This window comes from Cheilinus undulatus, linkage group 23, assembly GCF_018320785.1.
Source record: "Cheilinus undulatus linkage group 23, ASM1832078v1, whole genome shotgun sequence".
In the NCBI taxonomy this organism is placed as follows: Eukaryota; Metazoa; Chordata; class Actinopteri; order Labriformes; family Labridae; genus Cheilinus; species Cheilinus undulatus.
The window spans coordinates 17,716,993-17,730,581 of record NC_054887.1 but is presented as its reverse complement, the minus strand read 5'-3'; the positions used below and the strand labels follow the sequence as shown (position 1 = coordinate 17,730,581).

The 13,589-nt window shown below is 40.5% G+C and overlaps 1 protein-coding gene across 3 annotated transcripts in view; it reads left to right on the top strand.

Moving 5' to 3' along the window:
• chchd3a (coiled-coil-helix-coiled-coil-helix domain containing 3a) overlaps positions 1-13,589 on the top strand; it is a 119,709-nt gene that overhangs the window by 21,049 nt on the left and 85,071 nt on the right. The window lies entirely within an intron of this gene.

Sequence of the window (13,589 nt, the reverse complement as noted above, 5' to 3'; positions counted from 1 at the left end):
CCTTTTTTGCTCGTTTCTGGCCTCTTCTTATTGCCTCTTTAAACCAAGTTTTGGCCACTTCTTGCCCATTTTTCCCCACTTTTTCTCATCATTGCTGCTTTTTGCCCATTTATACCAATTTTTTGACACTTTAATCCAATTTTTTTTCACTTGCTGCCTATTTATTCCACTTAAATACATGTTTGCAACTTCTCTATGCCATTTTCACCTATTTTTGCAACTTCTTTGCACATTTTTGCCTCTTTTTGCCACATTTTTGCCCCTTGTAAAGCCTTTTTGCTGCGTTCGTACAGCTTTGCTGGGTTTTTTTGACATTTTTGATCTATCATTGCGCATTTATGCCTCTTTTAACACAGTTTTACTGTTTTTTTTTCTAGCATTGCCACTTTTTTGCACCTTTTAACCCACTAGTACCACTTTTCACAATTTTTTTACCACTATTAACCCATTTTTTTTGCAAGTCTTTGTCCATTTTTGCATTTTTTGCCACTTTTTTTTTCTTTTCTATTAAAGTTGTCTCAGTTATTTCTTTATTTTCTAACATCCTGATGTTTGTTCACATTATGGCCTAGTTCTGAAGTCTGACATTACTTTCCTAATGCTTTAGTCCATTGTGCCCATGCACATTGTTAACATTACCAATCACAAGGTAATTCTGTTTGAAGAGAAGAGGTTTCATTTTTAAAAAGGCTATATTCTACTACAGCATGGATAAATACAATTCTTTAATTATGCTTTTATAAGAGTAGTTATCATAAAAAATGAAATATGGTTATTACAGATTTACTTTACAGTAGACTATGGTTTCCTGACTTCCATGGACCCCCAGTCTGGCTGGGCCCTAGAAAGCTCTCCCCTTTATCTCCTGTAATGACGGCCTTGCATGAGGGATTGAAGGTCAGAGACATTCTGTGTTGGTTTCTGATCTTGCCTTTTATGGGCAGAGAATGTTCCTGATTTTCTGAATGTTTTGTTAATATTATGGACTGTAGATGAAATCTTTAATACTTTGAGTTGCATGTTGAGGAACCTTTGCCCTTATGGTCTTCACAAGGTGGAGAACCTCACATCACCTTTGATTGTATATCCAATCACAGCACTATCGCTCGTTACCATTTAACTTACCCGTAGAATGTCCCAGGGGTTTTTTGAGCATTCTGCAAGTTTTCCATTTTTTTTTTGCCCCTGTCCCAACTTTCCTGGGGACATCGTGTTGGCATAAAAACAGTATCGGTTTAAACATCAGATATCTTGTCTTTGTGCTGTTTTCAATGAAATATGGGCTGAAAAGGATTGCACATTTTACGTTGTTTGAAAAATAAATTCCTGGTTTTTTTTTTCTTGTTGCATTAAAAGCACAAGATTTTCCTTCTGTCTAATGACATTGGACACGCATAAGGCGCAAGAGCATGTTGACTTTGCTTATGTATAAAATCTAATTATTTGCACAAATACTGATTCATCTTATTCAGTGCAATATTTGCCCTGTAGGGTACACAGATCTTGAACATTTTTAGGAATAGTGTTGTTTATATTAGGCAGCAATTCCTCTGTTTGGCCTTAGGGCTGGACTCAAACTCCAGAGATCTAGCTTTGCATGTTTTTCTCGGGTGTGAGCGAAGTGAAGGGCTCTGTTAGGAGTTCATTTGGGTGCAGCCTAAACTCATTTGTAGCAAGGAGCGGCTGCAGGGAGCAGATTTGCCTCTGCTGCGTCTCTGTGAAGCATCAGAGCAGAACGACTCAGAGAAAAGGACGAGAGGATGCTGAGGGATTTTTCTCCCCTCGTTCCTCCTTCTCTGTCTCTTCTTGCCTCTACCTAACTTGTGCTGTGTCACCATTCCTTTGAATTCTTCTCTCACTCTTCCTATCCTTTATTCAACACTATATTTTCTGTTTGTTTCTTAATTGCCCTGTGTTTTAAACCCTTCTGATTTGTCTACATATAAAGCTCATTTGGCTTTTCAAACATGCATTTAAAAGTTAGATAAATCATTACAAAATAGTGAAGACTTACTCAGCCATCTATGTACAGGTCATTATTAGTCTGCACCATCGCTATCAAATTTTTTCATGTCAGATTTCAGAAATACAACTAATACATTAAGTGATTTCTCCAAATTCAACAGCAGTGCCACTTCTATTGACTACTGCAGTCACCAAGTTATTCAACCCCCTCATGACAAGTCTCTAGTTCTTAGTAGAGCACCTTTTTGCTGTTAGGACCTGCTGCAAACATGATGCATTGCAAGACACCAGCTTCTGGTGGCAGTCCTGAGGAATTTCCCCTTCCTTGTGGGAACTGGCCTCCTGTGCTTGAGTTTGAGTGCTGCAACCACCATTTTCTAATCCCATTGGCAGTGTAGTCTTCAACCCACTGACCCAGTAGCTAGTACATCTACATGCTTATTTACTTACATACATAATTAGGCTATTGAATTGGACTGCTGTTCTTGTCCAAGTGCGTAAGTACAGAGAGTGAATGGACTTATTGATGTGTGTCTGCCTCCAGTACAGTAGGTGGCAGTATACCCCCTCTCACCTTATTACAGGAACCTCTTCCAGTTGACCAGAGTAAATACAAAAAGCAGTTTTTAAATTATGACTTTATGTTTTTAAGGGAAAAAAATCCATCCTAACTTACCTGTCTTTATGTGAAATCACACCACAATCTATAGAAATTCAAGAGCTGATGAGAACCAAATTTATTGACATCTACCAATCTTGAAAGGGTTTTTGGGACTCCTGCGAACTATGATGAGAGCCACTATCCATAAATGGAGAAAACTTCAAACAGTAGTTAGTCTTCACAGGAGCAGTTGGCCCACCACAATTACTCCAAGAGCACATCAACGACTCATCCAGGAGGTCACAAAAAGAACTGAGAACAATATTTACAGACTTGCAGTCCTTACTGGACTCACTTAAGGTCAGTTTTCTTGATTCAACCATGACTAAGAGACTGGGCAAAAATGGCATCCATTGGAGAGTTCCTAGGGCGAAAATCATTTCTGAAAAGAACACACAGTCTTGTCTCACTTTTGCCAACATCTTGATGATCTCCAAGACTTTTGGGATAAAATTGTCAGTGGACTGACTACACAAAAGAAATTTTTGGAAGGTGTGCACCTGTTACATCTTGTGTTAAAATGACACAGCATCATACCAACAGTCAAACATGATGGTGGCAGTGTGATGGTCTGGGGCTGCTCCATTGCTCCAGGACCTGGACAACTTGCCATGAGAATTCAGCTCTCTGCCAGAAAATCCTGAAGGGGAATGTCCGGCCATCAGTTCATGACCTCAAGCTGAAGCACACTTGAGCAGTACAATGGTCCAAAACACACCAGCAGATCTACCTCTGAACTGCTTCCTTGAAGGTTTTGGAGTGGCCTCATTAAGCCTGGACTTAAATTCAGTTGAGATGCTATGGCATGAACTTTAACGGGCCATTCGTGCTGAAAAATCCCTCCAGAATGAAAACAATTCTGCAAAGAAGAGTGGGCCAAAATTCCTCCACGGTGATGTGAAGATTCATTGACAGTGATCACAAATGCTTGCTTGCAATTGTTGCCGCCAAGGGTGGCACAACCAGTTATTAGTTTTAGGGGGCAATTTTTTTTCACATATGGCCAGGTAGGTTAGGAGGGGTTTTTCCCTCAATAAACTTGAGGTGTACCCGTCCATCTTCAAGAAATCTGAGTTACACTCACATGTTTTAAAAGCCCACTTTTATTCAAACAGACACAGTAAATCATTGTTTTCTAACTGCAAGAAAGAAAGAGTACACCTATTTTCCAGCATTAGCTTGTCAGTACCAGACAACTTGTGTTCTGCTGTCGAACAGATGAAATAATAGAAGGCATCCAGATGGACTTCCAGCTAGTATGCTGCCCCCAGATTTCCCACAAGTTACCGCTGTTTATAAACAAATAAACAGAATGTCAGCATACTGTGAACCTTTTCATTATGATTGCCATTGACTCTAATCTTTTGGAACATCTTCTGTCGATAGTGTGAGATCTTTAATGTTATTTTCACCGTTTTTGACTATTTTAAATGAATTTCTATTAAAAGCCTTGTCTTTAAGAGCAGCAGGTCACCCTGGTGTATATTCAGATAATCATTATCAGCCCTCTGAACTTACTCCACAGAACTAAGTATAGAGACTATATTCTCTACATCTTTCAGTGTATTAAATGACTGTGTGCTGAGTGGTGAGAGTGACAGTGATTCCCACTTTTAATATCTGGATTGCGCACTAAGAGCATTTCACTTTTCCTCTCATATTCATGGACAAAGTCAAGGGGTGCACTGAGAACCTTTTATTATTCCTTCTATAGGGTGGGGGCTTTTCAAAATTAATTTCTTCACCACACTGTCCTTTGTTTCCTCACACACTTAATTTTATCTTCATCCTAGAGTGTCATAGCACCCACAATCAGGTGTGAGATGTGTGTGTTTATGTGTAAGCGCCTGTGTGCCAGGGAGAGTGCATAGCTTCATAAAATATTCATAGGCAGCATTCAGCAGCATTATTCCTAACATCAATATTGCATTGGGCCTTTAAATGCCTTTGTTTCAGTCGGCACAGTTATGCAGGTCTGTCAGAATCCATCCTGCCAGGCACACTGTATTGAGACACATCTTGTGTAGATGACAGCAAGACAACAGGAAACATTATAGAGTGAAGAGGAAGAGAGACAGCAGGTGAAGTGAGGGAAAGGTAGAAGACATGAATTTTTATTTCCTCTGTTTTGATGTTGATGTGCAGGAAAGGAGATTTAAATAGTGTGGTGATATGGATTTGAATCGATGTTAAAGTACTAACTTCATAGCATTTGCAGCCATGTCCCGGTTGTGTTTTCAAACACTTTTCCACCTCCTAGATCTACAAAAGAAGTGCCATGTGATGTTGCCTGTGGATTTATGAACTGTACCTAACATTTTGGATGCTGCCACCGTAGTATTTAAGAAGTGAAAGTCACACAATTAGACAACAAGATGACTAGGCCCTGCTACATCTCTAATCCTGGTAGAGACACAGCCATGGAAAGGACCAAGTTACAACCTTCATTTCTGAAAAGATGAAACTGAAACTGCAGTCCCTTAAGAATCTGCCATAAGGGGAACATGAGTCTCAGGTCTAGGCATTATGCATACTTTTGTGCATTTGTCAGGTGAGTGCATTTTAGCTGTTTGCCATGAGACGGAATCTTTGCCTTACTTCCTCCTTTTTGTGTTTCTAAATTGTTGGAAAACTAGCTGTTGACAGCATTTCCAATGTTGTAATGATCTTTGGGATTCAAAATGCCTCTTCAGAAACGATTGGGTGACATGACTTAAACTACACCCATGTTTAAATACAGCCTATGGCAAGGTCCTGGCAACCACAGGCAACCATACTGTAAAGTACAACATGCTTTTCATCAGTTTTACTATAAACGGGACCATAACTTGCAAAATGCACATCGCATTGTCTACAAAGGACTTGAAACGTGTTATTTGTACCTGACGTGTTGACTTAGACAATACATGAAGTCCAAAAAGTTGGGTAATTTTCCAGCAACTGGACTTCTTTTGCAAAAAGTAGAGTCTTCCCATCTGGCCTTCAGAAATTAACAGCTATAAGGACCTTTCTCATAGGTTGTTTGCAAACATGTGATCCTGTTAGGGGTCAGGAAGTGGGCGACAGCCATTTGGAATAAATGGGAACAGAGGCAAGTTGGTACTTTACTGCTCAAAATGGATCTCTATGCTGGAGTTGTCATCAGAAAAATTCTACAGTATCCCTGCACTTTTTAAAAAAGGGATTTTTACCACAGCTCAATAGATTTATCTGGGGTAGAGGTGATCAATATCACAAATGCTCAGTCCTGCAAACCTTCTTGGAAATGTCATCTTTTCAGACAGAGAGACAGGAGTCCCAAGGAGTCTTGTACTGAGATAAGAGTCTAGCTGAGCCCCAACATATGAGAGAAGTCATTGTTTTGTCACAAACATGCTTTTAATTGAAATTGTGGTATACTATCAACAGAATAAGCCTTGTGGGGTTAGAGACCAGGTGATGAGCCATTCACAAACAAGCCTGTGCTACGAAACAGCTCCTTTGTGTTAGCCACAGTAGTTAGCTCCCCTTTGAGTGCCAGTTTCCTTTCTTCCCTCCTTTGTCATTATTTAATCCAAATTTGAAAAGCCAAACAGGTACCAAATGAAGAGCCCGTCGCAGCAATCGAGGCTGGAGGTTGGTGAGACAGATATCAGCTAAGGAAACATGGACAAGTTCAGAGTTTAATGTGCTAAACCATTACAAAACTGTTCTAAACCAAACTGGGCCATCTTGTGGAAATAGACCATACACAATCATTGTGTGACGCTGCTCATCTGCTGCAGTTTTTCTGAGTTTTTTAACCTTTTTTTATTATTTCACCTGAATATTTCACTACTTTCGGGAAACAAACATAGCTTAGAAATTAAGAACGTTTATATTTTCACACCTTGATTGCTTAGAATAGTTGTAAACATCTAAAAACATGGCCCTTTTGTTTCTCTATTTAGAACTTACTACTTGCCCCCCGATCATCAGCTCCTCATTTAGAAATTGCCATCCAAATTTTTGATATTTTTTTGACCAATCAGATTTATTAATGGAAAAATAGAACAGTTTGGACCTCATACCATACAAAATGTGACAAACCAAAGAGATGGAACAAAACAAGCATTTTTTAGGAGCATTTTATGGACTTTTTGTCACAATTTTGGTTTTCAGGGACACAGTTACGACCTCTGAAAAGAGATCTAACAACCCACTTTTAGATCCCAACCCACCAGTTGAGAACCGTTGGATAACACAGGAGTTTGCTGGACCTGTTATCTCTGCAGTCCAAGTTGCAGCTTTAAGCCAACTTCATACTGTAGCAGTGCAAAGTTGGTTTACAAAATGTGGCTAATGTTAGCAGTGCTAGTACTGCAGGTCTTCAATCCTCTTTGCAGGTTAATTCACATTCAGTACATTTCTGGGCTGGATGTTGTGACTCAGTACTCGAGTGAGTATAACCTGACACAGCCTACAGTACATACAACTTTATCCCACCTTTTCAGATCAAATAGTGCTAAACCACGCTATTCCTACAAGAGGCTATCTATGCTATCAGTTCACTGTTGTTTACATCAGATTAAAGAGCATTATGGTAGCAAGGCAGTTGTGATTACCACAGATACAGTAGCAACTAGAAGCTGTCTGTGTTAAGAAAGTTAAGACAAAGCACTGAACCAGGATTTTGGACTTGTACTGCAGGTGTTGACTTTAACTGTTTAGCTGGCTAATTTTGCCCAACTCTACTTGCAGTATTTCAGCAACTCAGCCTATGCACTTCTTATTTGAACTGCCTCAGACTTCAACCCAGTTTGTTTTATAAGTTGTGTTCCCAAGTAATTCCCTTCAAGGTCATCTCCTGAAAATAGAGAGTTCTTTTTTATTTAGAAAAGACTGAGACAGTTCAACCAACTTGCCCTCCTTTTAAAATAATGGTACCTCACTGGTTTTTCCTTCCCATCTCACTGTTTTCAATACTCGATCCACTGAGCCATCAACACAAAGGTTACCAGGCCAAGAATATCCTCCCTCTCTCCCCAGTACTGGGCCATTTATCCTCTAAAGACTATCCATTTTTTTCTTTCCCCTTACATCGGTGCTGTCTTTTTCCTCTCCCACTCCGACTCGACCATTCTCTACCTCAAAGATTCCCTTTCCTTCCCGCTGCCAATCTTCCAGAGCCGAATGAAAAATGCGTCCAATATCCCAGGGACAGGGCAATAATGACTGGAAAGCAATAGAGGTGAAGCAGACAGATAGCATCCAGCTAGTGATAGCAGTCTTTGCTTGGGTTAGCACTTGTGAGGAAGTGTGGAGAAGGACTTTTTTGCAAGGCTGTCCATTTTCTCGACTCCCTTGATTTCACATGTCAAGGATGTCGCTTTTGGTTACCGTTCCACCTGGTATTTGGGGCTATTGTCTGCAATTTCTCATTTTTCAGATTGAGAAGAGATACTAAAATAGATTTTTTTGGGGGGGGGGGTTTATCCTTTGAGCCAACATAATGAAGTTAATTTATCTTTCTTGTTGGAAAAAATCCCGAAGATCTCAATAAGTGGATACAACTACAGTGCCTTTAAAAAGTATTCAACCCTTAAGATTTTTTTTAACTTTATTGATTTTATGAATCAATCATGGTAAATACAGTTTGGCCTTTTTGACATGGAAAATTATTTTAAAAACTCTTTAATGTCAGAGTGAAAACAGATATCTGAAAAGTAATGTCAATTAAATAAAAATATATGGTAAAATAAGTGACTGCATGATTATTTACCCTCTTCCAGTCGGTATTTAGTAGATCCACCTTTAGCTGCAATCACAGCACAGAGTCTGTGTGGATAGGTCTTAATCAAACTTGCACATCTGGACACTGCAATTCCAAGTCCACCAACAAATTCTCTACTGGATTGAGGTCTGTGCTTTGACTTGGCCACTTAAGAACATTCACCTTGTTGTCTTTAAACCATTTCTGGGTCACTTTCGCTGTATGCTTCAGGTCACTGTCTTGCTGGAAAATAAATCTTCTCCCAAGCAGTTCTCTTCCAGGGCCAGCTGCCAAGAAGCATACCCACAACATGATGCTGCCACCACAGTGCTTCAGAGTCGGGGTGGTGTGTTTGTAGTGATGTGCAGTGTTTAGGCTGTCTTGTCTGGTGGCCAAAAAGCATTGTCTTCATGGTGTAATGGTAGCCAGGAATACTGATTAACACCTGACTGGACCCTCTGTTTTTTAATAAAAGGCCAAATTATATTGACCATGATTGATTTATATCATCAATAAAGGGGTAAAACATCCAAGGGGGGTGGAAACTTTTTGTCGACACTTTTTCAACATTACATCGAAACAGGTGCAGAATGAAAAGCAAATCAGCTATGGACAGGCAAAATAACATGTTTTTATATCTCCATTCCGGTGTAATCTTGTGAACATGCAAATCCATCTGCCTTAGGCTTCACTCCGCTCCACTTCAGAAACGAATCCAGTGGGTTAGGGCGTGCACTGTCGGATGGTGTACTATCATAGTCCGCAGAGCACACTGATGCTGTTGGTTTTACAGGTTCATCGTGAGATTTGTGTCCAACTTATGCTAATTTACTGACAATCCAACACTGAAATATACAAGCCTGATAAGAATCAGCTTATTTACAAGGAAACATTTCTTTCTAGTCAGTCCTGTTGATTGATTTTTGGTCATTTATCACTTTGGGATGGAAAACAACAAGAACATGATGCAAGCAGAGAATGTAATCATAGTTACAGCCAGCAATTTGGCAGAGATTACAATGGAAAGTCCCACCAGTAAAATGATTTATAGTAAGCAAGGCTTAAGTGATTAACACTTGTGTTGACGTACAGGGTGAATAGAAAACTTTTAAATAATGAAATGCATCTCAAATCAGCAGAGTAAGGCAGGTTTTTTATGAGTTATCCTTAAGTTCAGGTGTTTGGATCAGTGCTGAAAGTGGTAAATTGATAGGTGAGTACTTTTTTGTGTACATTGGCAATCTTTTGTGACAAAAACAATGTCTAAGTTTGTTCTGGCAGGATTGTTTACTCTCCTAAGGTCAGCAGAAGTTTCCAGAGTAGAGAGCTAGGTGCATTAGCAGTGCAGGCAGGTGTGTATTGTAGGGAAATGGTGAATGTAAAAGGCCATTAGAAGGCTCCCTGTGTGTGCCTTTGTGTGTGCGTGTGCACACGAGTCGGAGCCAGATGATGAATGGAGTGTGCTGACGTGTGCAGCCCAGTGGACTGTGAGACTGGACATGGCTGGTCTCTCTCCGTCTCCCTCCATCTCTCGCTCCCACTCTCCATCCCTCGCTCCCTCTTTGCTTCACTTCCTCAGGGCCAAACATGTCATGTCGCCGCCGCTCACTCCCCGCTCCGTCTTCTTCCTCCTCTTTTTCCCCTGTCTTTCTATCTCAGCTGCTCCCTGACATGTAGTGGTGTTGCGGGGCAGATGGCAGCTTTGAGACATCAGGCACATTTTTATTAAACTGTAGCTGCTGTCTGTTCAAAGCCAAAGGCACAGAATGGTGATTAGTTAAATAAGTCTGTCCATCATGATTCCTCTCAGCCTTCATTTTGAGATCATTCACCTGAATGAAGAGATAAATATGGTTTTTGAAAGAGAATAGAAAATAAATAGCTTTCACACTGACAGCTCAGTGGGTGCTTGATATATCAATAGAAACGAGGAGTAAAAGCTACGTTCTCTAACTGTTGGGCCTTGAGGATATGAGAAAAATGTTTGATCTGCAATTACATTGTTCAACATTAAAATAACAATGAGAAGGGCTGTAAATACAAATATTAAAAATGCACAATAATTAAAGCTTTGAGTTTCTTTGCCTGCCTGCTGTTCTTATGCTTTATGTAAAGTATTTCCATTGCATCTAAGCTAAAATATCTAAAATAGAGTTTTGGTACAGAGTACCCACTCAAAACTAGTAAAATTGATGTAAAAGATCGCTGATACCGTACTAGCTTTGACAAGAATCACATAGTCCTCTAGCACTATGCTTGTGTACTACCATCACGTGGGAGGCTAATGCAGTTTGTTTCTAAGTAAAATCAGGCTCACTCATAGTATTGACTGGGTCCCTAAGAGAAAAAGTATTGGGCCCTCCCTAAATCTGAGCTTTTTGCATTGGAGTTTGCAAAAATCTCCATGGAAAAGCCAAGCAAGAGAGAGCTCCATCTAGCTACTCTGCGATGATGCCGGATCAATTGAAGGCCTGTCTTTCTGGAACTTTGCCTCATCTCCATACAGGATCTCTGATAGCAATAACGATACATCATAATATCTGATGAGCTGAAAAATACAAGTGTACAGCTATTAAATATTGAGACTGTGCTTATGAGGATTGTTTAGCACTAGCAATTTTGTATTTTCATTTTCTTTCTGATGATGTATTGCCGAATTGATTTTGTTCCAACCCGTATTAAAAGTATTAAGGTTGGTTTTTATGATGTTGTTGAAGTTGGTGAGGCTTTTTTATTGTTTTTAGTTGTATGCTAACTTTAATGTGAGCATTTGAAACTGAAAGAAACTAGGGGAAAATGTGTTATGTAATGATTCACTATTCGCTAACGTGGGGTAAGAGCCTCCTCTGTAGTCTTTGTTCAGTGATTGGTGAGACTGAGAGAAGCAGTGGATGGTTGCCTTGACTGTGTAGGAATCTCATAGTTAGCTGCTTTCTTATCTGTGGAATAGGTCACAAAACAGTCAACATCCAGCATCACTCTCATCCCAGACAGCCTCCCTCTCATCCTGACTCTCTGTCAGAGCTGCCTCTGGATTTTTTTTCCTCCGTCAGAACTTTATTAAGATCCCCTCCGTCTTCATTCAGTCTGTCATATTTCACTCAGGCTCTCGCTCGCCCTGTTCTCTGTTTATTTTACCTCGCCAACACTGTTTGATTCGTAACCGAGGAAGACTTTCAGGGTTTCAGGGACGCTCTTCCCTCTCTCCAATCAAGCACACTGTCGCAGAGTAGTAGGGAGGGTGTTGCTAGGCAACAGTGAGAACCCAGTGACAGGGTTCAAATGTTGGTTTCGTGTCTGCAGAGAGGGTTCGGTATCACTGCCTCACTGGAGTGATGACTGCAGTTTCTGAGAAATGAAAAATGAAATGGTACCTGTTCCATATTAGTCAAATGACTCTTTAGTGTAAATTGTTTGGAAATGATGTGAATTGATTTATAATGTCTGTGTCACATCTTTTTTTTTCTTTTACAGAGTTCAGCTTTTTGCCTCTGTTTCCTCAATGTTGCCCCCTTTTTGTAAAGAGAAGAATGGCAACAACATGAATGACTCAGACATTAAGGTTGAAAATCAATAAGCAGGTGTATCGGCCTATCTCTGCTTCATTAGCACTGTAATCACATCTGTGACCTTTTAACTCTTTTGGGAGACACTTAGCTCCACAGCATGCAATGCGGGAGAAAAGCATCAAAGTGGTTGTTTGTGGTTCAAAAAAAAAGAAATGTGCTCGGATAGAGAACACAATAAATACTCAAAGAAATAAGACTTAAAAAGGCCTTTGACTGTCTTTGCTTAACGAGACAATCGGGTCATAGTTTATGTGCATTTCCATCATCTACTCATCATTACTGAACATGTTCATGAGAACAGACATACTGTACCTAATGGATCTTTGACAACTATTTTTGGTGGATGAGCAGGTCATGGTTGCAGTCGTGTTTAAGTAGAAACTGCAGCATCATACTTTGAATGACTGTTGGATTACCAATAGAAGAAGAAACTTTGAAGTAGCAATAATGGGTGTTTCTTCTTCTTCTTCTGGCAGAACAAAACAGGGCTTACTGAAGTGCAGCTGTTTAACATCATTGACTCAAAATGCTGTATCATCAGCCCTAGATGCACCCTCGAGCAGGTAGCTTGGTTGGCCTGCTGTGCCACATCAAACCAAGTAGAGTCAAGCTGCTCAATGTAATGCAAAAGCCCCATCTGTGACTCCTCCCAGAGAACCAAGTGTCTGATGGAGACACCTGCAAAGCTGCTGCAGCCCACCTCCATGGGGCTTCCATCCTGCTCCTCCACCAGGTCAAGATATTTTGCCCTTATCCTCATGGGCTTCCTCTATCCAGTCTTCCCTGGGGACAGAGTTCCATCACAATTACCTGTTGGCCTCTGATGTTAGAACTACTCTAAAATTAAGTTGGAGTGCTGTTCTCACAATGTGGTCTGGGAACTTCAGTTGCCATCCCAGGTCAACCTTCGGATGCCCTGAGCTGTTACCAGCAGCCCAGAGGGAGCCTTGTACGCCTGCTGTGCTCTCTCTCCTGGCCTGACAAAGGTGGGGTTACGTCCGGAGTGGAGCTGCTACGTGCTGCACTGTATGCCTCTGTAGATGGTATCAGCTACTGCCTTCAGCACCTGGTCATGTCTCCACCTGTGTGTCCTCTTTACCAGAGCTTTTGAGCAGCTGCTCCAGGGAACCTCTCCTCTGGCACTGTGGACAGTCTCCAAACACATACTCCAAACTGCTAAATGTTGAAAAACCGATAGAATTATCCTCTTCCTATATCTACAGGTAGTTTCTTTCAGGCTTCCATCCAAATTTAAAGAAGTACACTTCCTTGTGTAGGTCATTAGGATAGGTAAATTTATGGATATACAAACATATGTTTTACATAGTGTCAGATATCCAGCTCTGTCGACTGTCCAAGCTACGTAAAGGCTTAAAAGGCCAAAGATAAACTGAAAAACAAGATTAAAATCACAGAAAATCTGTTAAAAATTAAGGCAGGTTAATGTTACTCTAACATCAGACATCACTAACGTACATCCACAGCAGCTTTGAGCTTTAATTTTTTTACTTAATCCATCTGAGACATGCACTCCTTCTGGGATTGAGAAATAAAACTATCTGCCCTCAATCTCTCCTCCTCAAGCCTGTCTGCCTAAAGCTAGAATACAACTATGTACACACCAACACATGTACTTTCACTGAGACATCCTCAGTATGTCCAT